Genomic DNA, 8,080 nt, shown 5'->3' with positions numbered 1-8,080 from the left:
CCTTTCTTTGCACGCTATTTTATGCTGTTTTGAGGTGTTTTTGGCTGTTTTTGAGAAATGTCAAATTTTGACATTTTTGCCTTACTATAGCCTTGCCTTTTCGGCCATTTTTTCAACTTGCTGTATAATGATGTTTTTGTTTGTTTTTGCAACATTCTTTACTACGGCCTTTCTTTGCACGCTATTTTATGCTGTTTGGAGGTGTTTTTGGCTGTTTTTGAGACATGTCATATTTTGACATTTTTGCCATACTATAGCCTTGCCTTTTCGGCCATTTTTTCAACATGCTATATTTTAATGTTTTTGGCTGTTTTTGCAACATTCTTTGCTACGGCCTTTCTGTGCACGCTATTTTATGCTGTTTTGAGGTGTTTTTGGCTGTTTTTGAGACATGTCATATTTTGCATATTTTGACATTTTTGCCATACTATAGCCTTGCCTTTTCGGCCATTTTTTCCACATGCTATATTTTAATGTTTTTGGCTGTTTTTGCAACATTCTTTGCTACGGCCTTTCTTTGCACGCTATTTTATGCTGTTTTGAGGTGTTTTTGGCTGTTTTTGAGACATGTCATATTTTGACCTTTTTGCCATACTATAGCCTTGCCTTTTCGGCCATTTTTTCCACATGCTATATTTCAATGTTTTTGGCTGTTTTTGCAACATTCTTTGCTACGACCTTTCTGTGCACGCTATTTTATGCTGTTTTGAGGTGTTTTTGGCTGTTTTTGAGAAATGTCAAATTTTGACATTTTTGCCTTACTATAGCCTTGCCTTTTCGGCCATTTTTTCAACTTGCTGTATAATGATGTTTTTGTTTGTTTTTGCAACATTCTTTACTACGGCCTTTCTTTGCACGCTATTTTATGCTGTTTTGAGGTGTTTTTGGCTGTTTTTGAGACATGTGATATTTTGACATTTTTGCCATACTATAGCCTTGCCTTTTCGGCCATTTTTTCCACATGCTATATTTTAATGTTTTTGGCTGTTTTTGCAACATTCTTTGCTACGGCCTTTCTTTGCACGCTATTTTATGCTGTTTGGAGGTGTTTTTGGCTGTTTTTGAGACATGTCATATTTTGACATTTTTGCCATACTATAGCCTTGCCTTTTCGGCCATTTTTTCAACTTGCTGTATAATGATGTTTTTGTTTGTTTTTGCAACATTCTTTACTACGGCCTTTCTTTGCACGCTATTTTATGCTGTTTTGAGGTGTTTTTGGCTGTTTTTGAGACGTGATATTTTGACATTTTTGCCACACTATGGCCTTGCCTTTTCGGCCATTTTTTCAACATGCTATATTTTAATGTTTTTGGCTGTTTTTGCAACATTCTTTGCTACGGTCTTTCTCTGCACGCTATTTTATGCTGTTTTGAGGCTTTTTTGGCTGTTTTTGAGACATGTCATATTTTGACATTGCCTTTTCGGTCAGTTTTTCAACATCCTATATTTTTTATGCTGTTTTGAGGTGTTTTTGGCTGTTTTTAAGACATGCCATATCTTGACATTTTTGCCATACATATAGTCTTACCTTTTTGGTAATTTTTTCAACATGCTATATCATGATTTTTTAAAATTTTTTTGCAACAGTCATGCCCTTATAGTTGGAAAACATTCTCTCGTCCCTGTTCTTAAAAAGAGGGACCACCATCCCGGTCTGCCAGTCCAGAGGCAATGCCCCAGATGTCTATGCAATGCTGCAGAGTCGTGTCAACCATGACAGCCTCAAGACATCCAGGGTCTTAAGGAACTCTGGGCGGATCTCATCCACCCACGGGACCCTGCCACCGAGGAGCTTTTTTAACACCTCGGCAACCTCAGCCCCAGAGATGGAAGAGCCCACTCCCAGGTCCACAGGTCTTGCATCCTCACCAGAAGGCATGTCGTTGGGAAGTATTCCTTCCACCGATCCACAACGTCCCGAGTTGAGGTCAGCAGCGCACTGTCCCCACCATACACTGTGTTGACAGAGCACTGCTTCCCCCTCCTGAGACGCCGGATGGTGGTTCAGAACCTCTTCGAAGCCGTCAGGAATTCGTTTTCCATGGCCTCATTGAACTCCTGCCACACCCGGGTTTTGTCTCGGCAATCGCTGTAGCTGCACTCCGCTTGGCCTGCCGGTACCTGTCGGTTGCCTCAGGGGTCCCACTGGCCAAGAAGCCCAGATAGGACTCCTTCTTTAGCTTGACGGCATCCCTCACCGTTGGTATCCACCAACCGGTTCAGGTGTTGCCGCCAGGACAGGCACTGACCACCTTACGGCCACAGCAATGATCAACTGCCTCAACAACGAAGGCACGGAACATGGCCCACTCGGACTAAATGTCCCCCGCCTCCCCCGGGACATTGTCAAAGCTCTCCCGGAGGTGGGAGTTTAAGCTCCTTCTAACGGGAGTATCTGCCAGACCTTCCCAGCAGACCCTCACAATGGGTTTGGGTCTGCCAGATCTGACCGGCGTCCTCCCCCACCATCGGAGCCAACTCACCACCAGGTGATGATCACTTGACAGCTCCGCCCCTCTCTTCACCCCAAGTCCAACGACACGACTACAAAGTCGATCATCGAGCTGCGGCCTAGGGTGTCCTGATGCCATATGCACATATGGACACCCTTATGCCTGAACATGGTGTTCGTTATGGACAATCTGTGGCGAGCACAGAAGTCCAATAACAAAACACCACTCAGGTTCAGTTCGAGGGGGGGGCATTCCTCCTGATCACGCACCTCCAGGTCTCACTGTTGCTGCCAACGTGAGCGTTAAAGTCCCCCAGCAGAATGCGGGAATCCCCAGAAGAAGCACTCTCCAGCACCCCCTCTAAGGACTCCAAAAAGGATGGATACTCTGAGCTACTGTTTGGACCATAGGCACAAACAACAGTCAGGATCTGTCCCCCCACCCAAAGGCGGAGGGAGGCTACCCTCTCATCCACTGTGGTAAACTCCAACATACAGGCACTGAGCCGGGGGGCAATAAGTATTGCCGCCCCTGCCCGGCGCCTCTCACCAGTTGCAACTCCAGAGTGGAAGAGAGTACAACCCCTATCAAGAAGACTGGTTCCGGAGCCCAAGCTATGTGTTAAGATGAGGCCGACTATATCTAGTCGGAACTTCTCAACCTCACGCACCAGCTCAGGCTCCTTCCCCACCAGAGAGGTGAGATTCCACATCCCTAGAGCTAGCTCCCTAGACCGAGGTCCCCACCTTCGGCTGCTGCCCAACTCACATTGCACCCGACCCCTTTGGCCCCTCCTATGGGTGGTGAGCCCATGGGAAGGAGATCCCACGTTGTCACTTTGGGCTGTGCCTGGCCAGGCTCCCGGCCAGGCCCCATGGGTAAATGCCCGGCCACCAGGGGCTTGCAATCTAGCCCCACCCCACATCCGGGCAAGGGAAACTTTGGACCATTTATGGTCATTTTTTCAACATGCTATATCGTGGTGTTTTTGGCCATTTTCGTTACATATTTTGCTATGGTATCTCTTGGTACGCTGTTTTATGCCTTGCCTTTTTGGTCATTTTTTCAACATGCTATATCATGGTGTTTTTGGACGTTTTTGCAACATACTATGCTATGGAGTGTCTTGGCACGCAGTTTTATGCTGTTTTGAGGTGTTTTCAGCTTGTTTTGGGTCATGTCAATTTTGACGTTTTTTTTGCCATACTATAGTATTGCCTTTTCTGTCATTTTTTCAACAGCCCATGTTATGTTTTTTTTCACCTTTTTCTGAGTGATGTTTACTTTCACGGTTGACCACACTGGGAAATTAACCCTCGACCACTAGGGACGAGGGAGCATCTCTGGGAATACCTCAGGTACTACCTCCCCTTGTTTTTTTGTGAGTTTTTATTAACCCCTGATTGGTCAGAGTCAAGCCACGAACTGAAAGTTTGCTTTTGCCCAGCAACCTGTTTCTTTTTTGTATAGTTTTTGTCTTATAGCCACTCACCATATTCTCAGAAGGATGAAAAGGTTTAACACTAAGGGATGATAGAAAAAGGTTAAAACTGCTCAAGGCAGGCTTTATTCAAAGATAAAAAAATTTCAAAAGCATAAATCAAAAGCACGTACCTCACTCTGTTTTATGGGAGTTACATATACCTACTAACACAAGGTCTAAACAAAATAAGGCAAAAGCACAAAAAAAATCCCCAAAGCAGCCTTTAGGGGTTTTTTTTGTGCTGCTCCAAGGTTGTTCCTCTTTATCTAGAGGTCCATCGTATCATCACTCTCACCATTCTACTCATTGACTGGCCTTTGGGTAGAGTGTTCAAGTAGAAACTTCCTCCTCCTGCTTGGGGTGTCATGTTTGGGTAGAAGCTTTCTCCTCCTGACATTTTACTTTGGACGATGAACTATGACGTTTTTGTGCGATTCTGGAAATCGTACTGTACTATGACATTTTTGTGTGCAATTTTGAACGTCATCCTACACTATGACGTTTTGAGAGATTTTGAATGACATCCTATACTATGATGTTTTTGTGTAATTTTGGACAACATCCTATATTATGATGTTTTCGTGTAATTTTGGACAACATCCTATACTACGATGTTTTTGTGCGATTTTGGAAGACATCCTATACATTGATGATTTTGTGCGATTTTGGACGACATACCTTACATTGACATTTTTGTGGTATTTTGGACAACATACCACACTATGGCGCTTTTATGGGATTTTGGATGACATACTATAGTTCGACACTTTTCTTCGAGTTTGGACAATATACTACACTATGACATGATTTTTGTGATTTTGGAATTCTAGTGCGATTTTTGATAACATTGCCCAAAAATGTCATACTATACTATGTTGTCCAAAATCACACAAAAAGTCATACTAGAGTTTGTCCTCCATAACGGCATATAAATGTTCTAGTATAATGTCATTCAAAATACCTTAAAAGAAATGGTCATAGTATTGAATCGCATCCAACAAAGCATGAATGAGTAATATTATGTCTTTCAAAAAAATGCAGCATTGTAAAGTATAGTATGTTGTGCAAAATAGCCTTAAAAAGACATAGTATAGTATGTTGCCCAGAGTAGTTTGAAATAGACATTTTGTAGTATGTTGTAGTTTAATTTTTTATTCAAAATAGTATCTAGTAAACCGAAAACAGGATAAAATAGTCATAGTTTGGTACACCTTTCAATTGTGAAACAAAAAAGTCAAAGTATAGTATGTTGTTCAAAACAACATAAAACAAAGTCAAAGTACAGAACTTTGTCCAAAATAACAAAAAATGTCATAGTATGGTACTTCTTCTAAAAAAGTATGAAAAATTCAAAGTATAATATGTCAATAAAATACCATAAAATGATCATACTATAGAATGTCATCCTGAATAGTTTTAAAGAAGCCTTAGCATAGTTTGTCATTCAAAATAGCATGAAAATGTTTTGTATAGAATAGCATAAAATGCTCATAGTACAGTATGTTGTTCAAAATTGTATTTTTATGTCATAAAAACATCTAAATGTGGTCATATACATATAAACAGTGACAGTATAGCATGTAACACAAGCTGTTGTGGGGGGGAAAAAAGCCATAGTTTATCGTGTCATAAACTGTTGTATTTTTCATAGTTTAGCAAGTCATAGGAAATGTTCTAAAGATGTCCTCAGAGAGGTCATAGTATAATATGTCTTAAAAACATCCTGAAAAAGTCATAGGAATGCATGTCATAAAAAACTTGAATCATCATCACTGTCAAGTGTTTCTTGACACTTACATTAAGCATTAACCGCTTTAATATGCTTCTTAATATACTGTTTACTGCATCCCACACTTAAAATGATCAATCAATGAACACTTTGAAGAATATACAAATTCCCTTGTTTCTGCTATTTCAAAGTTCATCCAAACAGTGTCATCTGCTGTGTAATGTATCTATTTTTAAGCTGATTGTTCAATGGGATGCATATTTTAGCGCAATCCCATGAGCATTACAGAAAAGTGTTGTATTATGACTGAAACAACTGTGTGTCATTGCCTATGGCAAACAAGGGAAAGATATTTTGAATTTCTGGTGCTGAGGTGCAGCAATCATGCAATTTGCGTAAGACTGGTTTAATCGTAACAGGCAAACAGCCTTTACTGACTACAACTACAATTATTCAACACACAGTTACTTTTGTCTTTTATACCCTCTGTTGTTTTCACAAGTAGGTGTAGCTCATCCTGCATTCATGTTAGAATAACTAGAACATCTTGCTGTCTGAAAGCCGCTGCTCAAAATTCAATTCAATGAATCAATTATTTCTGTGCATTTAAATTATAATACTCAGGGTTTTCTTACTCTTATAGCACATTCATTTGATTGTATTATGACTGAACAAAAACAAGTAGTTCATGCGATGTATATCATACAAAATCTGACTTAGAGAATGGTCCCTTTTTGTTATTTTATAACAGACAGAAATGTCCCAACCAATTTCAGAAAATTGTGGAATTAAAAAAAAAATGGTAACAAAGTTGTCAAGTGAATGTCACTCAAATTAACCTGTACAAACCAGGAGGAGACTTGAAATGACCACATAGAGATGCAAAGGGACTGCAAAGAGACACAAAATGACTATACTAACACACAAAAGAAACACAAGGAGAAACAAAATGACCACAAAGTGAACACAAAACAACCAACAAAGACACAAAATTACCTCAAAGAGACACAAAATTATCCCAAACAGACCCAAATGACTACAAAATGACAAAACAACCACCAGGAGACACAAAACGACTAACAGGGACACAAATTTACCTTCAAATGTGATGACTGAAACACAAAATTGTCACAAAGTCTGCGCTTGCTCCAGTGTGAGAGAGGTGGTGCGATCTTTTGCATATTGTGCTGCCCCTGGTAACAGCAAAAGCAGTCAAGATAACATAACAATAGTATACCGTAAGAATGCACAAATAAATAAGCAAAGGAACAAACACCTATCAATTACCTATCAATTTGGGAATGATAGCTTACATTACAACTCAGTTACATTTTGTTTATAAATCTTAATATCACAATTCATAATTTGCCTCAGAGGACATTCAACATACAACATCCCTCTATTGCTGGACCCTCACACCAGATGAGAACTTCACCTCACAAAAAAAACTTTAAAGGAGGGGGGAAAAAAGATAAGAGGAGAGAGAGGGGACAGACAAACATACAAAAGAGATCCAGCATACACAGAACAGATCAAGAGATTAAGAGAAATGTAAATAATAGAAGTATGTTATTTTATGAAGTTATATAGGATATATATTAATATATAATAGTATATGTATGTGAAAATAATATTTATATGTGTATAATAATTAAAGTAGTTGTAGACAGCATCAGGCAGGACCACAGCAGCAGCGCAACCACAACACAGGATCCAGGCGTAACCTCGATCTGGGCGACCCTGCAAGTCAAGGGAGCACAAAGCCTGGTCAGTAACTTGTAAATGGGGCATAAACATTTTATCAAATGGACAGATAAGGGGTAGAAAGGGGCTCAGTGTGTCATAGGAAGTCCCCCAGCAGATAAGGCCTTCATCAGCCTAACTAGGGGCTGGTCCAAGGCAAGCCTGAGCCAGCCCTTGCTGTACATTTAGATTAAAGATTGTACCTTTACTCCAAAACACCACAAACTGCAAAAAAGTGTGGCTTGTGGTGAGATGCTGTCCAATGGCTATAGAAAGCTGCAACTGTTGCTCCAAGCCAAACTAGAAGTTTGGGATGGTTTAGCAGCAAATTGCATCCAGAGAATACACACAGATCATTAAAAAAAGAGTCCTCTCCTGTCTATGTTGCAAAGAATTTCTTCTGGCCTGAAACACATAAACACAAACACACACACTGACCACTGAAAATGGAGCTGCTTGGTATGTTTTTGGCATTAGTTTTACAGCTGTTGATGTAATAAGGCACTAATATAACTATAAGAGAACACTGTCAAATAGCTATACAACCGAGGTGACACAGTTGTCCTAGCAGCAGCAGCCACATATTCAGGTCAAGTTTCAAGTGGCAGCCAGGTAAACATCTCTGCCAATTTGTCCTTTCCCCTAGCAACTTCTCTGCAGCTACACTTA

At 40.4% G+C, this 8,080-nt stretch overlaps 1 long non-coding RNA gene across 1 annotated transcript in view; it reads right to left on the bottom strand.

Moving 5' to 3' along the window:
- Positions 1 to 3,794: 3,794 nt before the first annotated feature.
- LOC148190380 (uncharacterized) overlaps positions 3,795 to 8,080 on the bottom strand; it is a 172,724-nt gene continuing 168,438 nt past the window's right edge. The window contains exon 7 of the long non-coding RNA XR_015776339.1: positions 3,795 to 7,408. This is a non-coding gene — a long non-coding RNA (uncharacterized LOC148190380). The remainder of the gene's footprint in view (positions 7,409 to 8,080) is intronic.

The sequence above is a fragment of the Plectropomus leopardus genome, chromosome 1 (assembly GCF_026936395.1).
Source record: "Plectropomus leopardus strain MGB_pleo_1.0 chromosome 1, ASM2693639v1, whole genome shotgun sequence".
Lineage (NCBI taxonomy): Eukaryota > Metazoa > Chordata > Actinopteri > Perciformes > Serranidae > Plectropomus > Plectropomus leopardus.
Note: the sequence above shows the minus strand (reverse complement) of the source record. Positions and strands in the feature narration are given on the sequence as shown.